This window comes from Ranitomeya imitator, chromosome 8, assembly GCF_032444005.1.
Source record: "Ranitomeya imitator isolate aRanImi1 chromosome 8, aRanImi1.pri, whole genome shotgun sequence".
NCBI lineage: Eukaryota > Metazoa > Chordata > Amphibia > Anura > Dendrobatidae > Ranitomeya > Ranitomeya imitator.
The window spans coordinates 17,052,094-17,078,217 of NC_091289.1; the positions used below are offsets into that span (position 1 = coordinate 17,052,094).

At 43.6% G+C, this 26,124-nt stretch overlaps 1 protein-coding gene across 7 annotated transcripts in view; it reads right to left on the minus strand.

The window, feature by feature from the left end:
* SETD5 (SET domain containing 5) overlaps positions 1 to 26,124 on the minus strand; it is a 112,448-nt gene that overhangs the window by 77,243 nt on the left and 9,081 nt on the right. For 3 of the 7 annotated variants that reach the window (XM_069736450.1, XM_069736445.1, XM_069736447.1), the window contains exon 2: positions 17,949 to 18,063. The exons of 3 other annotated variants lie outside the window; for them this stretch is intronic. The gene's annotated coding sequence lies outside the window, so the exon portion shown is untranslated. Of the gene's footprint in view, positions 1 to 17,948; positions 18,064 to 18,718; positions 18,789 to 26,124 lie in introns of those variants that run through there. One more of the 7 variants, XM_069736448.1, reaches the window with a different exon arrangement.

A 26,124-nucleotide genomic window follows, 5' to 3' on the forward strand; every position in this document is an offset into this window, starting at 1 on the left:
TTTGCACCTTACGTATGGGATTCTTCCGCTGAAGATTCTGCTTGACCAAGTGGGTTCCCTGGGCCTATGGAGATCCAAGCTTAGTTCATAATGTGCAGCTGTGTACACATACCCAGACAGGTAGACAAGCAGTGTGAAGCTGGTACTTTCATCCACAAGACCAATGAGGCTAGTGCATGCTGAAATTATTTTCAATACGGACTGATAATATCGCTTACCAGTTATATGAACTACGACAATGACATATTGGTCTGTGTGCCGTCCTTGTGCCATCAGATCTGCAAACGGACACCATACCAGCATGTTCATTTGACACCACCATAATACAGACACTAAATATCTGGATCACTAAACTTTCTAAATCTGTAGAGCTATACAGTCTTTAAACTTAGATAACTTTGTAAAAGGCCCAGTGTACTATTTTTTTTATATGTCTGCTTATATAGCGCCATCATATTCTGTAACACTTTACAGACATCACTGTCTCCATTGGGGCTCACAATCTGGATTCTTTATCCGTTTGTGTTTGGAGTGTGGAAGGAAACCAGAGAACCCGAAGGAAACTCGTGCAAATAGAGGAAGAACATAAAAACTCCTTGCAGATGTTGTCCTTGGGATTGGAACCGAGAACCCCAGCCCTGCAAACCAGTGAGCCACCATGTTTGCACAGTCTTCACATATTTTGGTGCGTATGACATGTGACCTGTCTACAGTACAGTGCATTTCTGCTGTTTCTCATGTTTCAAATAGTAAAAACAAAAAAAAACAAAAAACTGCAAAATCACTGAAACAACTGACACACTGCAGTGCTCAAATTCAGACAGGAAAAAACTGCATGAGTTTTCTGAAATCTCATCGCCTTTGCTGGTACTGTAAATGCAGACTTCTGCAGAAAAAAAAATGCATCAAAAATACCATGTATGATCATAACCTTAGATAGCACACTTGTAAAAGGCCCTGTGTAGTGGTTACATTGTTTTCCATAGCAGCAGTTCTACAAATATTTCTTTTAAAAACAAACATGTAGCAATTATTATAATACTAGATGGTAGCCCGATTCTAACGCATCGGGTATTCTAGAATATGTATGTAGTTTATGAAGATTTTAGAATACAGTGAATACACAGGATTCGGGCGGCCGCGACCAATTAGCGAAGCATGGTTCAAATCCCGAGCCAATTCGCGGCCGGACTGCGCCTGTCGCTGATTGCAATATACTACGTGGCTGGCCACGAACAAAGTCACAGTGTATAACACAGCCCACGTAGCGTATAACACAGCCCACGTAGCGTATAACACAGCCCACGTAGCGTATAACACAGCCCACGTAGCGTATAACACAGCCCACGTAGCGTATAACACAGCCCACGTAGCGTATTGCACAGCCCACGTAGCGTATTGCACAGCCCACGTAGCGTATAACACAGCCCACGTAGCGTATAACACAGCCCACGTAGCGTATAACACAGCCCACGTAGCGTATAACACAGCCCACGTAGCGTATAACACAGCCCACGTAGCGTATAGCACAGCCCACGTAGCGTATTGCACAGCCCACGTAGCGTATTGCACAGCCCACGTAGCGTATAACACAGCCCACGTAGCGTATAACACAGCCCACGTAGCGTATAGCACAGCCCACGTAGCGTATAGCACAGCCCACGTAGCGTATAGCACAGCCCACGTAGCACATTGCACAGCCCACGTAGCACATTGCACAGCCCACGTAGCACATTGCACAGCCCACGTAGCACATTGCACAGCCCACGTAGCACATTGCACAGCCCACGTAGCACATTGCACAGCCCACGTAGCACATTGCACAGCCCACGTAGCACATTGCACAGCCCACGTAGCACATTGCACAGCCCACGTAGCACATTGCACAGCCCACGTAGCACATTGCACAGCCCACGTAGCACATTGCACAGCCCACGTAGCACATTGCACAGCCCACGTAGCACATTGCACAGCCCACGTAGCACATTGCACAGCCCACGTAGCACATTGCACAGCCCACGTAGCACATTGCACAGCCCACGTAGCACATTGCACAGCCCACGTAGCACATTGCACAGCCCACGTAGCACATTGCACAGCCCACGTAGCACATTGCACAGCCCACGTAGCACATTGCACAGCCCACGTAGCACATTGCACAGCCCACGTAGCACATTGCACAGCCCACGTAGCACATTGCACAGCCCACGTAGCACATTGCACAGCCCACGTAGCACATTGCACAGCCCACGTAGCACATTGCACAGCCCACGTAGCACATTGCACAGCCCACGTAGCACATTGCACAGCCCACGTAGCACATTGCACAGCCCACGTAGCACATTGCACAGCCCACGTAGCACATTGCACAGCCCACGTAGCACATTGCACAGCCCACGTAGCACATTGCACAGCCCACGTAGCACATTGCACAGCCCACGTAGCACATTGCACAGCCCACGTAGCACATTGCACAGCCCACGTAGCACATTGCACAGCCCACGTAGCACATTGCACAGCCCACGTAGCACATTGCACAGCCCACGTAGCACATTGCACAGCCCACGTAGCACATTGCACAGCCCACGTAGCACATTGCACAGCCCACGTAGCACATTGCACAGCCCACGTAGCACATTGCACAGCCCACGTAGCACATTGCACAGCCCACGTAGCACATTGCACAGCCCACGTAGCACATTGCACAGCCCACGTAGCACATTGCACAGCCCACGTAGCACATTGCACAGCCCACGTAGCGTATAACACAGCCCACGTAGCGTATAACACAGCCCACGTAGCGTATAACACAGCCCACGTAGCGTATATATCACAGCCCACGTAGCGTATAACACAGCCCACGTAGCGTATAACACAGCCCACGTAGCGTATAACACAGCCCACGTAGCGTATAACAGCCCACGTAGCGTATAACACAGCCCACGTAGCGTATAACACAGCCCACGTAGCGTATAACACAGCCCACGTAGCACATTGCACAGCCCACGTAGCACATTGCACAGCCCACGTAGCACATTGCACAGCCCACGTAGCACATTGCACAGCCCACGTAGCACATTGCACAGCCCACGTAGCACATTGCACAGCCCACGTAGCACATTGCACAGCCCACGTAGCACATTGCACAGCCCACGTAGCACATTGCACAGCCCACGTAGCACATTGCACAGCCCACGTAGCACATTGCACAGCCCACGTAGCACATTGCACAGCCCACGTAGCACATTGCACAGCCCACGTAGCACATTGCACAGCCCACGTAGCACATTGCACAGCCCACGTAGCACATTGCACAGCCCACGTAGCACATTGCACAGCCCACGTAGCACATTGCACAGCCCACGTAGCACATTGCACAGCCCACGTAGCACATTGCACAGTAGTGGTCACCGGAGAGTCACGAGGAGCGGGAAAGGCCTGTTCTGGATCCGAGGGGCTGACGGACAGTGGGAATATAACGATTTTTTATTTTTTTAATTATTTTTAACATTAGATCTTTTTACTATTGATGCTGCATAGGCAGCATCAATAGTAAAAAGTTGGTCACACAGGGTTAATAGCAGCGTTAATGGAGTGCGTTACACCGCGGCATAATGCGGTCCATTAGCGCTGCCATTAACCCTGTGTGAGCGCTGACTGGAGGGGAGTACAGAGCGGGCGCTGACTGGAGGGGAGTACGGAGCGGGCACTGACTGCGGGGAGTAGGGAGCGGCCATTTTGCCGCCGGACTGTGCCCGTCGCTGACTGGTCGTGGATGTTTTGCCACGATCAATCAGCGACTTGGATTTCCATGACAGACAGAGGCCGTGCCCAATGAATATCCGTGACAGACAGAAAGACGGAAGTGACCCTTAGACAATTATATAGTAGATGAAACTGCAGCACCTTTCTGTGACAACACTATTGAATGTCTGCACATGCTGTTAATGGGAATCTGCCACCTAGTCTGATATAGCATGATGGAGAGACAGTTTTATCAGCAGGAGATTAGAAGACTATTAAACCTGCTGCCATGTAGTCCTCCATAACCTTGAGCTCTGTATGGCCCCACCCCCAATTGGCAGCTTTCTGCCTATGTACAGTGCACACAAAAAGCTGCCAATCAGTGGTGTGTGTGTCTGTGCGTATATACAGAGCTCTACATTCAGAAGACTGCTGAATTTGCAGAAGAAAAAACTGATTTTTTTACCACAACTGCACCAAAGCAGGCCAGTAAGTGATATATTGCTGGAATCAGGGTATCTGCGCCTACATTGGATGGAGTAGCCAAAACCTAGAGACTTGTGATGAGCGAACATGCCTGAAAAAGGTGTTATCAGAGCATGCTCATGTGGCTAACCGAGTGTCTTCGGCTTGCTCGAATAATATGCTTGAATCCAGTGCATGTGTCGCGACTGTTGAACAGCCAAGAGAAATGCAGCCACAGGGACTCAAACACATTTTTTTAGCATGCTGAATAGACTGTGTTAGCACACGAGCATGCTCAGATAACACCTTATCCCAACGCTCATCACTACTAGAGACTGATTTCCTTTAACTTGCCCATTAAATACAACAAAATCTACCACCACAGGGAATAAGCTGCAGCAATATATATTAAGACACCAGTGGGCTCAAAGCAGTACCACATCCAGGCATAATCCATCCAAAAATGTAGTGGATCATTATTAATGACAAAAAAAAACTTACAAATCAGAAAGCTGCTATGCAGCAGCACATATCAGGTTATATCTTGGCAGTAACTAGCAGGAGATCTCCATACAAGCAGCCGAATCCTGCCTGATACAGACACCCACACAAAATATGACTTAGTATTAAATAGGATGCATGAAATGGACATTCCTCTTGAAATAACAGGGGTCTTACCCAGATAGTAAGACATCCCCTATTAATTGGATATGGCTACCCAGTGGTCTCAAGAACAGAGCTTTGAAAATCCCTATCAGAATGAAGAGGAAATCGAGCATGCCCATCTCTGCTCCATCCATTGTCTATGGGTCTGACACAAGAATCACATCACTGTACTTGGTTATTATCAGCAGCCATGCCACAGCAATGAAGTTATCCGTTAACCTAAAAAAAAAATAAGTTACAGGAATATCCTCATGCCCAAGTACTGTGCTGAGCAGTACACACATTAAAGTAAACCAAACATGCCAATTTTGGCAGGGTCGAGCGACCATTCAACCAATATGAGGGCCTCACGACAGATTATGTTAGGGAAGAGAAGGATTGGGCCTGTTTAATTAAAACGCCGATACTTTTGTTTTCTCCAGGTGATAACCTGCCACCAAGTTTACTCCTTTTTCCCAAACAAGAAAACCATTTATGTTTGGCCAAGCGTGTAAAAGTTTGAGGCGCTGACTCTCCTCCCACATACGTTGGAGAGAGAAGGATAAGGCAAGTCAGATTTCCAAAGGCCGATCCTTTTGTTCTATGGGAGAAAAGTTGCCGACAAAAGAGTGTTGGGAAGCTATAGAGCTTACCAAATAAGCTGGAGAGGGAACCCGACTTCCTGGATCACTCCGGCGGATTAGCTGTTCGGCTCCGCAGATGCATGTGTCGTGACTGTCACACAGCCGCGGAGCCAAACAGTTGATCAGCCGAAGCGATCCAGGAAGCTGGGTTCCCTCTACAGCTTATTCGATAAGCGCTATAGCTTGGAGTTGGGCAGAGGTTCTCTGAGATAACTGAGTGTCCCAGTCCTGTGAATGGGGTACTTGGGAAAGAGCTGTCGGATGGCCGAGCAACTGCCCGGGCAACCGCTATCTAAGGCTACGTTCACATTTGCGTTGTGCGGCGCTGCGTCGGCGACGCAACGCACAACGCAAATATGAACGCATGCACAAACGCTGCGTTTTGCGACGCATGCGTCGCTTTTTGCATGGTTTTGGGCACAGGAAAAACTGCATCATGCAGCGTTCCCTGCGCCCTGACGCATGCGCTGCAGCGACGCATGCGTCGCAAAACGCAAATGCAACGCATGTCCATGCGCCCCCATGTTAAATATAGGTGCGTATGGCGCGTGCGTCACCGCGGCTGCGCCCGACGCAGCCGGGAGCGGCGTAAATGTGAACGTAGCCTAATGGAGAGTTTGAGAGTTGGGAGAGATAGTGGTTTGCCAATCAGGGACACCGTTATAGTTATTTTGAACTCCAAAATAGCGAATATATATTGGTTAACCAGTGAGCTGTTGTCTCCTAGTTTTCCCCAAACTATGAACCTCAAGGATTATTATTAGTGATGAGCGAGTGTACTCGTTGCTCGGGTTTTCCTTAGCACACTCGAGTGACCTCCGAGTATTTGTTAGTTAGTGTTCGGAGATTTAGTTTTCATCACCTCAGCTGAATGATTTATAGTAAGTATATGTGGGGGTTGCCTGGTTGCTAGGGAGTCCCCACATGTATTCAAGCTGTTTATCAGCTGCAAACCATTCAGCTGAGGCGATGAAAACTAAATCTCCGAACACTAACAAATACTCGGAGGTCACCCGAGCAACGAGTATACTCGCTCATCACTAGTTATTAGGCTATGTTCACACGTTCCTGATTTCCCTCCTTTTTTTTCAGGACTAAAAACCGCAGCTCTTGGCAGAAAACGCAGGTCCTTTTTTTGGTGCTTTTTTGGTGCGTTTTTTGATGCGTTTTTTTGATGCATTTTTTATGCAGTTTTCTATGCAGTTTTCTATGCAGAGTCTGTGTGTTTTCTAGGAAGTTTTTTAGGGTTAAAATGGCTGAAAATACCCTAACCCTACCCCTACCCCTACCCCTAACCCTATTCTAACCTTAGTGGGGAAAAAAAAAAAATCTTAATTTTTTTATTGTCCCTACCTATGGGGGTGACAAAGGGGGGGGGGGTCATTTACTATTTTTTTTATTTTGATCACTGAGATATAACCTATCTCAGTGATCAAAATGCACTTTGGAACGAATCTGCCGGCCGGCAGATTCGGCGGGCGCACTGCGCATGCACCCGCCATTTTGCAAGATGGCAGGGCCCGGCGAGAAGACGGCCGGACGGACACCGGGAGGCCGGGTATGTATAAGGGGGGGGGAGATGAGGGCACGGGGGGGGGGGGGAGGGGCGCGTCGGAGCACGGGGGGCAGCCACACTGCAGCGGTTCTGCACCACAAACCGCAGTAAAACCCGCAGATATATTTTTCATCTGCGGGTTTTACTGCGGGTTTGACCTCACAATGGAGGTCAATGGGTGCAGAACCGCTGCAGTTTTGCAAAAAGAAGTGACATGGTACTTCTTTTTTACCGCGGCTATTCAGCGCGGCTTTTTCGCGATTTTCCGCAATGTGGGCACAGCAGTTCCTGTTTTCCATAGGGTACATTGTAATGTACCCTGCATGGAAAACAGCTGCGGACCCGCAGCGGGAAAATCGCGGCGATTCCGCATGAAAAAAAGGATGGTGTGAACATGGCCTAAGGCTGGGTTCCCATTGCGTTATGGGACCGCGTTTAACGGACAGCGTTGCACGGCGAAATTAACGCCGTGCAACGCGTCCGTTAACGCGCCCATTGAAGGCAATGGGAACGCGCTTCACATGTTCGGCACGCGCTAGCGACGCGCCGGTGATTCCTGGCGCGCCGCGGACGCTGCTTGCAGCGTCCGAGGCGCGCCCGCGGTCCGTTCCCTGCTCTCGCAGATCGGGGATCTGCGAGAGCGGGGACGTTACCGCGACCCCGACCGCAGCCCCATAGAAAACATTGCGTTAGCGCAATCCGCTAGCGCTAAACGGATTGCACTAACGCAATGTGACCCTAGCCTTACGCTTTGAACCCAAAAAAAGAAAAAACAGGTTTAAAATATCAGGGAAGTGACAGCCAAGTTCTAACTGCGGACGTTTTTCGAGAGTACAGAAAGTGTAACAAAGGCAAGTCGGGGCTGGAATAAAATGCAAAGCAGGAAGGAAGGTGGGTAGAGATCACAGATGGGTAGAGTCGACTTGAGCGAGCTACACCTGGTTTTTGAGGCTGTTGCAGGCAGAGTCTCGCACAAGGCCTCCATTTAACTAAAAACAGAAGCGACCATGTCAAACTAGCCAAGTGTCACCTATCACATAGTACCTGTTGCAATAACAAAGTAAAGCACTCACATCGATGAGCCAAGGTAGCTATGGACACGAATGCGCAGCGATGTGCCCAGTAGCGTGAAACAGACAATACTGGATTTCATTACCAAGCCATGTAGCAATTTATAGGCTACCTGCAGAGTGTTACTTATTACACTAAAGTGAACCTGTCCCCAAGAGATGACCCCTTCATATTATGACATACTACAAATAATCTAGTAACACAATGTCTGCATGTGCAAATCAGTGGCTCACAATAAGTGAAGCTACATCTCCCAGTAATCCTTAAACTTCTGAGAGCAGTGGGGTCTAAACAAAGTCACCTGGCCACTTTTCTTCAAAAAATAATAGAGAAATGAGTTCATTTTTATAATTTAGTCTGTAAACTATGATATTACAGATCGAGAAGTCAAGCTTGTGCACATGAATCAAGTATATGGAGGCTTTACACGACTGTAAAGCCATGTACACACGTAGAATGGTCCTCTGTGTTTTTCCTGCGGATTTATCGCGGATTTACCACGTTTTTTGTATTGATTCCTCTGCGGTTTTACACCTTCGGTTTTCTATATGGAGCAGGTGTAAAACCGCTACGGATTCCGCACAAGGAAGTGACATGCTGCGGAATGTAAACCGCTGCGTTTCCGTGCGTTTTTTTCCCCGCAGCATGTGGACTGCGGATTGCGTTTCCCATAGGTTTACATTGTACTGCAAAGTCATGGGAAACTGCTGCGGACGCAGCAAAATCCGCAGCGTGTGCACATGCCCTCACAGATAATTCCAACTTTTTTCTGAGCCAGGCTTCATACAAAAAAAAAAAAGAAGAAAAAAAAAAAAAAAAGACTTTGGCTGCAAAATAAATCAAACTGCAAAACATATGTAAACAATAAAGTTTGCACCAATAACCGTCCAGCATTACATTACAGGGCAGTACAACCTCTGAACTAGTGTTATCACCCAACTGAAGAGGTGATTGAATCCAATAGAGAAGGAGGCTGCTGGGAAACTACAACTCCCAGCAAGCCCCGACGGCTAGCTTAAAATTAAATAAAAATCAAGGTTTCCACATTCACATGTTCTGAGCCAAAGTCAACATGATATATAAAGTTTCAGTATGTTACAGTAAAGGACAAAGCCAAAAGGAACATAGTACAGAAGGATTGCATGCCGATCAGCAACAGTGGGAAGAGCTGTTAGGAGAAAACAGGCTTTGTTTCCAAGGTAACAGTCATGTTGACAGTCCTCATGTGAATAGCAGTACGATGTCCTCTTTTAAGCAGCCTATGGTTCCTGTGGAAACTTCTAAATCATTCCGCTCACTCCCCTGGCCACATCTTGCAACGCGTTTTAGATTAGTTGCCAGGAGGTGATGTATAGTAACAAGAAGCACTTTGTGTTCGTTTATTACAAACTACTTAGAATTGTGATAACCGGATCTGTGCAATAAAACCCGCAGACAGCAATGTGCACGTCCTGCGTTAGAAATGCACGCAACACATCTATCTTTTTATTTGATCTTTCATACCACCTTATGTCCATACGATCGCTCAGGAACGTAGCAACCCAAATAAACGAAACTCGATTACCCATCACCGGTCGGAAGCGCAGAGTGGCACAATAAAATCTACATTTACTGCTACTTTTTGCAGCTGGCACATGATGCAGAGCACCAAAACAAGTCTGTAAATACGAATCTTATACAGATGAACCTTGGCACCATTTCCTTTTCTTCTTGAGTCCCGGCTGACGATTTCAGCAGGAATACACGGAAGGAAATTACAAGATGGCTGCGCACACAGAGACTTGGAGCGTGAGGATGACTCATCAGCTTCAAGACAGGTCTGGGAAGCATTAGCGGAGACAAGGCAGCATGACTGCTGCAGACAGGATGAAGCAAATGGCACACAGTGTGCTGTGCGGCCTGTGAGACTGGATGCAAAATATCCATCTAGTGCACAGTAATCCTGCCCAATCTGACAGATTTGTCTATCAAGTTCTGATCTGCCTTAAAAGAGGTCAGTCTAGCAAAAAAAAAAATGTCAGTGTTGAACTCTCGTCCCTCGGTGATCCCCTGCAGCCCACAGTCCCTGCTGCCACTTATTGGCAAAGCTGGTTCACCGCTGGGGCCAGTGATTTATTGATTGGCATTTCTGGCTATTCCCGGTGTTAAACTCTGCAAGCTGATGTTGGTGAAAGGGAACAGTACTCATTTTTTTTCACCAGTCTAAGCCCTTGACAAACCTTAATCATAAAGTAATGATAATCATAAAACATTAGATATGCACTGATGCTGGAGCACACTCAGTTTGCCATGAACCACTTTGCCTACAGTTGCCCCTACACCTTAATGTCAGCAGAGCTTTGGGGAGAGGAACCTTTTGTGCTTTAAGATGACAAGCAGCTGCCAGATAAATATGGCAGCTGCTTATCTCCATAAAGAGCAAAAGGATAAGGTGACTTATCTCCCTCATCATCACCTGTCAGGGGAGAGGCCAGAGACCCCCATATACATCAAATGGTTAACTATTCCCAACTAATACCGGTAGGTTCATCTGACTTCTCCAATGTGTATGGGGTCCTTTTACTCTACTAGTACAAAAAATGAAATATGACAATAATAACCGAAATCCCTAAAAAGGTGCGCTCTGCTAACGACCTCAAGTCTGCATTAACTTGTAAATAAAACACAATAGTCTACAAACTCGAGCGTTTCTCAGCGACTACGGTTTTCGATGCGGGGATCACACATGACTGAACCTTTGAAATTTAAGGCTAAACTTTGAAAAACGATAAGCCTGGTCACTGCTGTCTGTAGATCCCCATTTAGCTGCAACAGGGAACAATGACTCCTGTATTTCGATTAATTTGCAGCTTGTGAAAACATATGAAACATGTATGTGCCTTGTGTTTATGACACTACTGATATATTCTACGCAATAGGGACTACAACACAATAACAGAATCACATAGGCCATTTCTTGCCAAACATTTAAGTGAATGTATTATCACTAAATTACCCATTTAAATTGAAAAGTATTTTTTTTTTCATCTCAGCATGATCTGTAGCAAAAAATAAGTAAATGGAATTAGTAACTCAGAAACTGGGTGTCTTTCGCACCGCCCAATGAGGCCATTTTAGAGTCCTAGTTCCTGTCCTTTCAGGAAGCGTAAACAGCGGTTTCCTTGTTATCCTGGGCAGGATTACTGTACAATGACCGGTAACACCTCTATATGCAGCTGATAGATCCACCATTCACAAAAGGTGATGTGTCAGCTCACCTCCTCCTCCTCTTGTACAATGACTGATAACACCTCTATATAGAGTATATAACATGATCCACCATTCACAATAGCTGATGTCACAGCTCACCTCCTCCTGTACAATGACTGATAACACCTCTATATACAGTAGATAACACAGGATCCACCATTCAAAATAGGTGAGGTCACAGCTCACCTCCTCCCCCTCTTGTACAATGACTGATAACACCTCTATATAGAGTATATAACATGATCCACCATTTACAATAGGTGGTGTTACAGCTCACCTCCTCCCCCTCTTGTACAATGACTGATAACACCTCTATATAGAGTATATAACATGATCCACCATTTACAATAGGTGGTGTTACAGCTCACCTCCTCCTCCTGTACAATGACTGATAACACTTCTTTATACAGTAGATATCACAGGATCCACCATTCACAATAGGTGAGGTCACAGCTCACCTCCTCCTCCTGTATAATGACTGATAACACCTCTATATACAGAAGATAACACAGGATCCACCATTCACAATAGGTGAGGTCACAGCTCACCTCCTCCTCCTGTATAATGACTGATAACACCTCTATATACAGAAGATAACACAGGATCCACCATTCACAATAGGTGATGTCACAGCTCACCTTCTACCCCTCCCTTCACAATCACTCAGATGCTTCAATAAAAAAATAGAAGGTCAGAGTTAGTCTATTGCTACTAGAGAACATGTGGATTTTGGAAATTACAGGATGTTAGAGTCTAACATAGCCCCAGTGTCTGGTGCAAAAACTGCAAGATTTTTTTGTTTTCCATTTTTTAAAAATCTGAGTTGATGCTCAACTATACATTTCTCACTACGGCACTCTAATTCTGAACTTATAATGGAAGTGCCAAACCCAAGCAGTGTTAGACTCTATTGACTATAATGGGGTCGCAGTCAGGTTTCTGGTATTTCACCATACAAAAACAGTGATGACTGCTGCGTTACTTTGGTATTTTTTGGCTGTGTCTGCTCTGAACAAAACCTCAAACTGTCCATGTGAACAAAGCCTCACAAACATAACGGCAGAAATCGCATGAAGGATTACACACGCTGAGCTAAAAAGTTAAAGAATAATATACAAGCATAAACCAGCAATACGGATCAGTGTCTGATTTCACGTGTGTTATATAACATGGGCTGAACAGGAGGTCATCCGGAGGTCCATTAGGCCCAGAATTAACAGTTGACTAAAGGTACCTTCACACTGAACAATTTAACAACGATATCGCTAGCGATCCGTGACGTTGCAGCATCCTGGATAGCGATATTGTTCAGTTTGACACGCAGCAGCGATCTGGATCCTGCTGTGATGTCGTTGGTCGGAGCAGAAAAGCCATAACTTTATTTAGTCGCTGGATCTCCCGCAGACATCACTAAATCGGCGTGTGTGACGCCGATTCAGTGATGTCTTCACTGGTAACCAGGGTAAACATCGGGTTACTAAGCGCAGGGCCGCGCTTAGTAACCCGATATTTACCCTGGTTACCAGTGTAAATGTAAAAAAAACCAAAACACTACATACTTACATTCCGGTGTCTGTCGCGTCCCTCGGCGTTCTGCTTCCCTGCACTGTCAGTGCCGGCTGGCCGTAAAGCAGAGCACAGCGGTGACATCACCGCTCTGCTTTACGGCCGGCGCTCATAGTCAGTGCAGGGAAGCAGAATGCCGGGGGACGGGACAGACACCGGAATGTAAGTATGTAGTGTTTTTGGTTTTTTTTTACATTTACACTGGTAACCAGGGTAAATATCGGGTTACTAAGCGTGGCCCGGCGTTTAGTAACCCGATGTTTACCCTGGTTACCCGGGGACTTCGCATAGTTGGTCGCTGGAGAGCTGTCTGTGTGACATCTCTCCAGCGACCACACAGCGACGCTGCAGCGATCGGCATCGTTGTCTAGATCGCTGCAGCGTCGCTAAATGTGACGGTACCTTAAAACTTTTCAAATCCTGAAAATAAAAGCCAACTCCGTTATGCAAAATGATAGAAAATGCTCTGTCAAATAAATAAAAATAAATAAAAAACAACTAAGATTGCTAGGGGAGAAGTAAAAAAGGGAGACAAACCACAAAATTTCCCTTCCCCCTTTTCTATGTTTGACATTACCCCACAATCCCACTCATTTCTAAAACAGTGCCTTGAAGAAATAAACCTTCAACTTGCAAAACAATTAAGTCTACTAAAAAGACAGATATTTATGCACAGATCAACTCAAGCCTACCTGCAGATTTTTGGACAAAGGGGTCAGAGGGGTGTTTGGGATTTTTAGAAAACTGTCCAAGAAAATAAAACTGAATGAAAAATATAGAAAGTCTGAAACATTACTCCCCCCCATCAACTGTTTGGTGGTCCCCCCTGAACATACAGTAATGACATCACATATATCATTCATGTGACCACTGCAGCCAATCACTGGTGATGCTTGCATATGCAACAAGTGATTGGCTATCATCATGCAGTACCCGTAGAGACAACCCCTTCAAATCTGCCATGGACTTTAGACAGACAAATTTCAGAGACTGCAGTGGTCACAATTAACAACAGGAGGAATGCAGGAGAACAAGACAGGTACCGCCACTGGAGTGACAATGGATTGCTTAGGAGATTTTTGTTTTTTATTATACTACTGTTTTAGAATCAACCAAAAAAGGAAATCTGTATAATTTTGTGTAAATTTGCTGCTGCATTTTCCCCTCAGATTTCTGCATCAAATCAAATCCATCATGTAATTCTCCTATGCCTTCAGCACACACTATATCCTGTCAAAAAGGCAAGTGACAGAACTAAGCCATTTGTTGTTGGGGGGATGGGAGGAGATCAACCTCTACTACCCACCACCGATTATAAAGGGGTCACACATACTGATTTAGTAATGTGGTACACCACAGTTTTTCTGAGCAAATTAGCGCCCCAACCACCCACTGTGCAGGGGAACTACAGAACCTCTCTATTCATGAGAATGAAGTGGGCTGTACAGCCGGATGACCAACATGACTACAGTGCTAAAAAGTTTAAAAGTAGTAGTACTAAAGCAGCGCTGATAAATTAAGGCTACGTTCACATTTGCGTTGTTGAGCGTTGCGTCGGTGACGCAACGCACAACGCATGCAAAAACGCATTGTTTTGTGACGCATGCGTCCATTTTTGGATTGATTTTGGACGCAAAAAAAATGCAACATGCAGCGTCCTCTGCGCCCTGACGCTTGCGCCAAAAATGACGCATGCGTCACAAAACGCAAGACAACGCATGTCCATGCGCCCCCATGTTAAATATAGGGGCGCCCGACGCAACGCAAATGTGAACGTAGCCTAAGGTCTCCCATCAACCTCAAATTGATGGTGTATCCTAACATTTGCCATAACCTTGAAAGATGGGAGGAACACCCCTAGGGGTTGTTGATCTTTGGAGACAATTTCCACCTCTGCTGATTTATGACCACAGACCACATCAAGTTGAATGTGTAGCCTGTAAAAGCCAAAATGGTGCAAATTTTTTTAATAAAACTTGACCGCAAAAATGATTTTAAGCTAGAAATATATTTCAGTTACAAGAGAAAGAAAAATGTCCCCAAAGGTAGACAACTCGTTTAAGGCTCTGTATTAGGCAACTGTAAGCACTCCAGCTGCTGCAGTATAGTGCTCATGTATACTATTACAGAGCTGATCTACCCTAGAAGCAATTCAATTTCCTCAGACATGGAAAGGAAAAATATAAAAATGAAAAAAAAAAAAAAAAAAATACATGAGTGCTATGCAATTCGTAGAGGCAAATCGTACATGTTGTAATTTTTTCCACTAGGTCCGAGGAAAAAAAAATGACGTGTGCACACCCCCATAGAATAGCATGGGTATGAGTTAAGGCTGTGGCGTTGGAAAGCCAAACCTCTGGATCCTCAATTTCCCTGACTCCCGACTACCTCGCTACTGAGCATGTACATAAACTGCAGCACAAATTCATCTCAACTAAAAGCCTAGATCCTTAGATCAGTAAAAAAAAAAAAAAAAAATGCATTAAGGCTGTGTGCACATGTTTCAGATTCTGTCCATTTTTGTAGCTTTTTTTTCCGAGCGGCTTTGTGACCAAACCTGAAGCAAAACCTGATGCCAGCAAAGTGAATGAGAAATCACAAGTGTCATGCACACTGAGTATTTTTGACTTGCAGATTTGGGGCAGAAAATAATATGCAGCATATCAATGTTCTGTGCGTTTTATCATCACTTACGTCACTCAAAATCAATCAAAAACAAACTATTTTTGCAGCTGCCTTTTTCCTGCCAAGAGATGCAGAAATGGTGCAGAAATTTTACTCAACGTGTGCACATACCCTTATAGGACATTTCATAACTTTTCCAAATTCTAATAAAAAACATTTACTGCACATACTGCATTCAACTTCAATACCCAAATTATTGGAGTCTGAGTTGATCCAATTTATACCATCCGCACCAAAATGGACTCCAACTCCGACTCCACAGCCCTGGTACGAGTGCAACCTGTCAAAACCACACATAGCACTGATCCAAGTTATATGGTCCTCTGGATGCAGTCAGAAGGCCGTATAACATGGACGGCAATCATATCGACATGCTCGGACTGGCTGTCGGCTTTACTGACCCAAGCGTGACAGCATGTATTTTTATGCAGCTGTCACGCGGTCAGAAGACCTGCCAGCCAGTCCGAGCATTACGATGAGACAGTCATCCGTGTTATATGGCCGTCTGACTGCACCCCATCACTGAGCAAATATTCCAAAATGTTTTTATGACAATGTCTTTCTATAAAAGGTGTTAAGATATTAGCAACGCAGACCATCATAAATATCACAAAGTGGCACCTGTGGCCTTATTTTCCACAAGTCACATTTGCCAGAGCTACAGGTAAAACGTTTTATTAAGAGACTACACACGTGTATAGTGTGTGTTGTGTGGGTATATGTGTGTGCGCGTGCGTGTGTATATATATTATTATTATATATTATTTTATATACACACCCACATATACACACACGGTTCTTGAAAGAAAAGCTCGCTCGCTTGATGCAAGGTAATGGTGTGACGGAGATGCTGGTGGGGGCAGCAGGCAGCTGTGAGCTTGGTGGTTTTCAATGCAAACACAAATGAAAGGCTGCGTATACACAGTCCTGGTAAACAGCCATCACTTCTGCACTGCGGTTGACTGCAAGTATAACCTGAAACAAAGGTCTCAATAATGACATCTAACCAGGCAGTAATCTGTAACTATATTTCCAGTAGATAGTGAATATCTATATATATTAACCTTGCATGCTGATTACAATAAAATGGAAAACCCCAAGATTCTACTAGAAATAAAATAAATTATTGAGGAAGTTGATACTTTGTAATATCTGTGACAGTATCTGCCACAGCATTTCACCTCACTGTCCCCATACAAGAACCAAAAGCGTCCACTTTTCCAGAAATACATTCATGGACATACAAGTAGCATGCAACCAATAAGTCTTATGAATGCAACGCGTGTTATGAAAGCACATGAATACAGAGCGCAAGAACTCCATCAAGTGAGATCCTCAACTTCATATTGCTATAGTAACAATACAGAAGAAGAAATGGGAGACAGACCTGACAGGTCGTGTGAATACAACAGGCAAGCCCAGGAAATGTTTCATAAATCTATTTCTGCTACAATTATTTCCAATAGTGTATCATGGACATGAGGATTCTGTGGTGTTACATCCCATAGGGGAGGATGAGATGATTTCAACATCAGTTACATAACCAATTATTTGACACAAACAAAAAAAAAAAATTGCAGTAAGAGAAACAATATAAATCCATGCAGTGGAGAAAAGGTGGTCCGGTCAATTAAACCAAAGTGCCAAACTATAAATATATAGATCTTCATATAACTGCACTTCCCTATATTAAAGATGGCTGTATACCCAATATTGATTCCAGCCAAATGCTCTTTATCAATGACAACTTAAAAAGGATCATCATGTGTCCTACATCAGATGGGCACTTCATAACCAGTAAGACAACCAAACCCGTATATGGTACATACAGGACAAAGGAAGAGATCCCACAAAATATCAATATAAAACCAATAATTTTATTAATCAAGGTTGAAAAAAAAAGGAAGCAGAAATTCCATTTTAGGGGATGCCGAGCACTATGCCAAAAAACAGATGCAATGAAATGTAAACTACAGAATAAAGTGAATGACTACAAGTGGAAATACAAAGTTACCCTATAATATGAGCACTACCACAGTGTGTATCAATATCAAATAGGTATATTAAGAACTGTTGGCAAAATAGCCCCTCACATGAGACAAATAGTAACACCACATGGTAATTAGAGTAAACATATCTAGCATAAATATAGCTACAAGATACATTAAAGATGCAGTAAAAAAAAAAAAAACATGCAGGCCCCTTGAATATGGCAAAACAAGGGTTGACCATGTGAACTATAAATAACTAACTCCCATGTATCTAAAGAGTCATCAGCTTAACCGTGCATAAATGATGTAGAAAGACCTGGATGGACTAATTACCTGTGGAATAGAGTGTGCTCCTGGCGTCCCCTCACTCCGACGCGCGTATTCCCGCCAGCTTCTTCCGGGGACGTTTTAAATTGATATTTTGTGGGATGTCTCGTCTTCCTTTGTCCTGTATGGACCATATATGGGATTGGTTAACTTTACAAAAGGAGTTAACAGATGGCAATCAAAAAGTTAGGAACCAGTGGCAAAAGTTTTGCCTCACTTCCCAGTCTGTCTAGTCCTTGTACAAATTTTAAGGCATCATATCATTATACATTTTTTTTGTTAATAACCAAAAAATCATCAAATTAAAAAAAAAAAACCATAAGACAACCACCCTGAAAAGATAAAATACAATGTCACAAAAAAGTGGCAAAAGCTAGCCTAAGTAATAATTCCCGATTATTTCATTTTAAAATTGACCAAGGATTGATCAAAGTGCTCATTTGTCGTTGATCATAACGTTTACATGAGCATAAAAATGTTCAGACGTCAACACCCGATACACTTGTGTAAGTGGACTTTCGCCAAAGAAGATTTTTTTTCCACAAAACGGGCTCTACTGCTGTATTTGTCTGGAGCAGTGAGGTGATGTACATCGATGTGACCAATGCAGCCACATGACGCACATGCCAACATGAACACTGAAGCATATGCCAACATGAACACTGAAGCCAAACATTGGTTGCAGAGATCACGTGGATATATGGATTTAATCAATACGTAATGTTTCTTTCCACCACCCCCTTTTAAAACATTCCCTGCATAGGAGTTTCAGTCACCAGAGGTGTCCGCTATGAGATAGATCAATCAATGACTGGCTGCAGCGCTGTCAACGTGACATCACATCTGCTGTAGAGAAACAAAGAGAGGAGCATATAAGGAGACAAGACAGTGCTGGACCTGGGCTCAGTTTATTTTTATATACGTAACAGACTATGGACAAAAGTTTGTTGAAAGGGAACAACCTTTTTAAGGCTTGGTTTACATCCAAATCATAGCATGAGGACTATAAAACTGCCAGAGTTGCCCCAGATCCATTTCATTGGGGAAGACAAGGATCCAGCCTGTTGAATTTCAACGGTAAACCTTTTGTTTTCATGGCAGATTAGCCGCTGCCGCAGGAGTCTTTGAGCACCATTCTTAAAGACAACACAGGAACACTCGGTCAAGTCAAGCACTCGCTCCTGTGCATGGAGGAGGGAGAACCCATCAGTCTTTAGACTCTATTACGGATTTGTTTTTCTTGCTACATATCTCTTACGCAAAGCTCAACAATCTTTCAATAATGAAAAAAAATTACAAAAATCAGCAGTGATTCACTCGATCAGCAGTCAACAAAGATTGTCATATTTCTCATTAAATGGCATTCTCCTTAAAAGAAGGAAGCAGCAGCTGCTTCTGAAGGCGATTGCCCCGGGGAGTTGCACAATAGTAGCACATCAGTGAACGCAAAAGCTTCAAAATTAAGAGTCTAGTGACGGATAGACAAAGTAAATGTATAATTCAGGAGCCAACCCAATCTTTCAATGGCCCATGGAAGCCCTTTCCACTTCCTGGCCACTCCAGTTCAAAAATATTTCCAAGATACGCACATCCCTTAATCAATAATCTGAAAAAACCCTAGTGTATGCCCTCATCTCCCATCTCTACTACTGCAACCTTGTGGCCTGCCGTCTAACACTCTCGCACCCTTCCAATCTATCCTAAACTCTGTTGCCCGACTAATCCACCTGTCCCTCCACTATTCCCCGGCCTCTCCTCTCTAGAGTTGAGCAAATATGTTTGGAATTGGTTGCCGAATCTGAACTTGCCATATTGGTACCTGCAACCTCCGATCCTCACAAGATCTCCTCTTATCTCTTCCTCCCACAATTGCATACAAGATTTCTCCCGAGTGTCCCCTCTACTCTGGAACTTTCTACCCCAATAAAGCAGCCTCTTGCCTACTGTGGGAAAACGTCTATAGGAAACTGAAGATTAAAGTTGAGCGAATATGTTCCGAATCGGTCGCCGAATCTGAATTTGCCATATTCCTGTCATATTGGTACCCTATTTGTGCTGAATTTATGTTTGACGATCGATTCCGAACATATTCGTTCAGTTCTACTCGCACTGACGTTCGGCGAATATTGCAGATACAATATTTGTCGCCGATCGTAATCCGAACCGAATTTTGAAAAATGTGCTCAACTCTACTGAAGACCTACCTCTTCTGACAGGCCTACACCCTGCAGTAACCCTTGTTTCACCGTGCCGTTGCATGAGCAGCTCTGCCCTCACCTACTGTATCATCACCCATCCCTTGTAGACTTGAGCCCTCGGGGACAGGGTTCTTTCTCCTCCTGTACCAGTCGATGACTTGTATTGTTTAAAATTATTGCACTTGATTTGTGTTATTTATACCCCTTTTCAGATATAAAGTGCCATGGAATAAATAGAGCTATAGTAATAAATAAGATAATGTGATTTCACTAACAAACATGGGAGGACTCAAAGTAACATTTGGCTCATTGCAAACAAACAAGTCATCAGGTATCGCCATTTTATTTAGCTGCAGATATGCAGAGAAATAATGGAACAAGCAAGAGACAGTTGGAAGGATCCTTTGAGATATATTTATATCCCACTTTTTCATCCAAGTAAGCATTTGGCATGTTGTGCTAAGACCCATAGGAGCTGACAAAGATCATACCACAACCACCCCCTCCTTATCTTTGCAAGTTGCCACTGACATCACTTGCCCCAGTTTCATTTTCAGGAAAAGAAAACAGCAAACACAGGTAAACCCATAGATGTCAACATATACCTACGGTGCTACTTTAATACGGCCACAACATGGCAATGAAACTGCAATGGCTTACTTCAGAAAATAATTATAACTAGAAAAAAACAAATTTACAAAACTTACAAGAGGGTCTATAATACTGCAGTGTTAATATGCCTTTTAAAAAAAGGTTTAAACTTCGGATTTGGATTTAACATCACTTTAGGTTTAAAAAAAAATGTGCAAAAAATTATACCTTGTGAACACATTTAACACTTATATAATGCATTAAAAATGAAAAAAAAAATATACCCAACCCCTACATGTACAGCATGGAAACTACGTATTACAATGCTGAGTCATTCTGAGCCTTGAAGATGAAGGTTTTAAACAAAAGTCTTATTTTATAAGGATACAATAAGAAGTATTCAGTCCAGCAAGGCTCTTTTATCTTAGTTTAAAATCTTTTATTTTTATCATTACTAAAAAAAAAAAAAAAGCATGGAGGGAAGCACATGCACAGGCCTGAACACCATGTTGTGCTGAAGTACATTGTCCTCCTGCAGCAACAAAGGGCAGAGAAAAGTGAGACAAGTTCTAAACCCTCCCCCTTCACCCAGCCAGCAGGTCCTCTCTGAGGAGCCAGCACCAGTGATCTCATCAGACTGCTCCTGCTATGAATCTGGGTGGTGGTGGTGGGGGGTAGAGTGACACAGAACAAGCCAGGAGGAGGGGAGTGGCATCAATTACAAGAGAGTTCAATACACAGGATAGAAAGTACAGTCCTGCTCTGGGAGGGGAGCGTGAGAGAAAAGCAGCAGATGATGCAACAGCAAAACATGGCAGACGCAGATCTAGCTAGACATAGCACAAGACTGCAAACAAAACAGGTCACTTTGTCCATCACATGTCTTCTGGGCACTGCAGTGTATAAGGCGTTTGCAACATTGCGAAACATTAAAAGAAAGGAGATTAATAAAAGTAAAACCTGTAACCCATCCTCTCTCTATGCAGCTCCAACATTGGTATCTGCATCAAGAACCAACATCCTGAATTTCTCTGCAATGAGCAGTAATAAAGCTTTATACAGTTGCTTCTTCTTGACTAAGTGCACACAACAGCTGACAGAATGGTACAGCTTTGCAGATGTTCTATAAGTGACACCTTCAGCAGAGGTCACGCACCCTTACCCCCCAAAAAAATGCAGACGCTTGTTCCATCACTCCCACTTTGGTATCAATTTGGCATCCGGACAATAGGTTGTTTATGAAAATGTAACTTCCCACTATTTGAGCAAATAATCACCAAAAACTGATCCCGGTTTGGTTCGTGAACACTGGTTAATTTCAAAGATTTATCAAGTTGTAAGTTATGTACAGTATCACACTTAATCGCGCACAATATAAGCTACAGGAGGAATAAATGGTCACACATGAAGCCACAACATGGACCGAGCCCACACACACCCATTTCATAAAACAATAGGTAAACTCTATAAAAGACATCGAAGCAGACTAGAGCTCAAACTAGACATCAGTCAAATATTAGTATGAAGGGGAAATACAATAATTCTTAACATGATCAACAAAATTCTCAAGTTTCATTAGAGAGGTCTGCTGAATGCAAAACGTGATCATCTGCCCTGCAGATTTCCTGCAGAACTGCAGCTTTTTTTTTCCGCGCAGAAACGCTGTAAATCAATGGCAAAAAAAAATAAATGCTGTGCTAATGGTGCAGAAAAATCTTCACGGAAAACGCAGCAGATTCAAAAAAGGACCATGCCTGAGGAGGTGGTGATGGCGAACTCAGTCGAGGGGTTCAAGAGAGGCCTGGATGTCTTCCTGGAGCAGAACAATATTGTATCATACGATTATTAGGTTCTGTAGAAGGACGTAGATCTGGGTATTTATTATGATGGAATATAGGCTGAACTGGATGGACAAATGTCTTTTTTCGGCCTTACTATGTTACTATGTATGTTACTAATTCTTTGTGCAGATCTGCTGCGTTTCTGCACCCATTGCATATAGAAATCTGCAGGGGTAAAAAAAAGGACGAAATCTGCACAAAAATCTGCAACATGTGCACATACCAAAAAAAAGGCACAGATTCTGACCTGCGTTTTCTGCCAAGAAATGCAGAATCTGCACAGAAAATTCCACAGTCAAATCTGCATTGTGTGCACATAGCAATAGACTATGTGCCCAGAAGGCAGATTCCACAATGAAAAGTGCCTGAAAATCCCATCAGAAAATCCTTTAAAATAAGGAACATAACCATTTATAAGTACAAATAACTCGCTGTTCATATGTTCAGGCTTTTGAAAGTCTTTCAATTGCTTCAAGTTTCTAAAAACACCAAGCGGTTAAAAGAAGTGATGTGTCCATTCCTCAGGTGGGTCTGCTGGAAAGATACTTTTTACCATAAGGAAGAACATGGGAAACCTAAAAAGGTGCCTAAAAGTCTTTTGTAGTGTTTTGCCACGGTTTTTGCTTAAAAAAACAGCTAGCTTTGTATTTATTATTCAATACAGTGAAAAACCAGAAAACAGCATTAAAAAAGTTATTCTGTCTGTATGAGCATCCTTAGAGAGGTTCTAAAGAGACAGGAATCCATTTTGGCTTAGTAATTTGCTTTTATGTAAAATCAGGATGAATCACACAGGACGTGCTCTTAAGGACAAAGCCACATGTACAAAACGTGAACAATGGCACATACAGATCACAGAGGTCCACACTAGAGCCTGGAGGGCCAGTAAATGGAGCCACAATCATACCAGAAGTCAAAAGTAAAGATTCTAAGAGAGAAAATCTCCATATGGGATGCCAACCACTGAAGTATGTGAGGATGAGCAACAAACAGGCTCTCCATCCATGTGTTGTGACAGTGAAACAGCCACGACACATGCAGCGCCGCACAGCTGATCAACAGGAGCGATCCAGGTAATAAATAATAATAATATTCATTTTTATATAGCGCTAACATTCTGCAGCACTTTACAGGTTGCACACCTTATCATCGCTCACAATCTACCGGTATATTCCCTATCAGTATGTCTTTGGAATGTGGGAGGAAACCGGAGAACCCAGAGGAAACCCACGCAAACACGGGGAGAACATACAAACTCCTTGCAGATGTTGTCCTAGGTGGGATTTGAACCCAGGACTCCAGTGCTGTAAGGCTGCAGTGTTCCCTCTGCAGCTTATTTGGTAAGCGCTATAACTTGCTGAATAAGGAGGGACCCAAACAGATTCGCTCATCTCTAGTCAAATCCCAACAAGGACAACATCTGCTAGACTTTTGTATGTCTTTCATCCAACATAGAATTTAGTGAGCTCCAGTCAAGGCTGTGTAATATTTTGACACTATACAAATAAAGAGAATAAATCTTTTGTCCGACTGCAGATTTTGCTTCATCATAATATGTGGAGGAAGGAAAAACAAAGTGTGCCTTATTCTGCCTAAGGCCCTTTTCACACCTCAGTTTTTCGCCATTAGTCACAATCCGTTGGCTCGACGGATCCGTTGCACACTGTGAAAAACTGATGTGACGGATTCGTTTTTTTGACTGATCTGACTAATTGGAGCGGAGCATGCTCAGTTTTAAAAAAAATGAATCCGTCCGTTTAATGGATCCGGTGCCCATAGGCTTCCATTCGAGCAAACGACGGACAGAGACGGATTAGTCGCTGTCCATTTTTTCGACGGACACAAAAAACATTACTTTGTCCATTGTCTCCGGCCGAACAATTTTCGATGAATCCGGCGAACGACAGATGAAGCGTGGGGCCATCCGTCGCCAATACAAGTCTATGAGAAAATTGAGAAAAAAGTTTGGGCGGCAAAAAACTGATGTGCGAAAGGGGCCTTACATAACTTTTCCATACTTCACAAGGTATAGGACCCAATGGAGGTCTGGGCAGTCAGACCGCAGTGTGGATCAGTGCCATATGTTACACGTATGGCATGATCGTCACCATAATAAATGGACTCGTGAAAAAACGCATATTAAAGAGCTCAACTTTTCCATAGTAAAATCCAATGTACAAAATTTTGTAGTGCCCAAAACCCATCTGAAAGTAAGCTACGGCCCGTGCATGCAGCATGTCAAAATCTCACAGTAGTCACATAACAAACAGATGCCTCAAGACCCCCCAATGTGCTACAACTTGGCAGTGATTCAATCTTTTCCTTGTTATGAGAAAATGGAAGGATCAGGTCAGATGCAGATTTTCCAACTTAAGTGTGCAGCAAGGTACTGAATTCCTCTGACAAACACACAGTGCAATTGTAATATCACATTCAACCACAGGTGCCTAATGCTTTGGAAAGACCTTGCTACAGACAGTGAGTATGGCTGGAGTAACACTCGCACCATTTTTGATAGGACTAGATCCAAAACAGAGGAAACACATCCCAAATCTTTTCTTTACATTTTTCCTTTTTTTATTAACACAACCTTGGATTTGGCTTAAAAAAATCTGCAAGTGTGAATCCAGGTTACTTTTTCTTCTCCTGGGAGTTGTATAATTATCTCCAAAAGAAAGATTGGATCTCAGGAATGAAAGCACAAAAGCATTCACGTAAAGAGAGCAAGTACACAGCACTGGACCCAGCTGCTCAAGGGAGGATGGAGAGACAAATGAAGCTTGCTTGGCTTATCCACCATTTTCTAAAAGGCCTCTTACTTGGGATGATAATCACCCAAATGATTGTTCTCGATGACTGCTTAGTGTAAAGGCTCATTTAGATGTCGGTGCAAACTGGTCCGAGACTGGACGGCAATGCACAGCCCGACAGCGGCTCTCCCAACCGGAGCAAGACAGCTTTGAGTATTTCTATTAAGCTGTGACGCTCAGGCCGGGAGAGCCGTGGCCAGTCCATACATCAGCAGTCCATGCTCTAAATGATTGGCAAGAACGTCTAAATACAAAAATAAATAAATGAGTTTCATCAGTGTGATGAATACGATATTCATCCATTTTTGATCCACGTGTCAGTTTTACCATTGCATGAAAGAAAAAAAAAAATCGGAACTCATGGATGACATCTTTATGTAGTGAGGTTTTTTTGTTGGACCTATTCACTTGTGAAAAGGACCATAAATTATAATGGCCCTGCATGCTATCCATGAAAGAAAAATGGATATCGCACATTCGTTAAAATGTCTGCAAGTTTAAGGATATGCTCAAACATTTTATTTTTGCTGCCTTTTTTTTCCCCAAAACGATAAGTAAAATACGAAAACTTTTTTTTTTACCCATTCTTTAGAATGGGTGAAAAAAATGCTGCAAAAACACTGGAAGAATCGACATGCTGTAGATTAAAGAGAACCCGTCACCCCCCAAGGCGTTTGTAACTAAAAGAGCCACCTTGTGAAGCACTAATGCTGCATTCTGACAAGTTGGCTCTTTTAGTTCA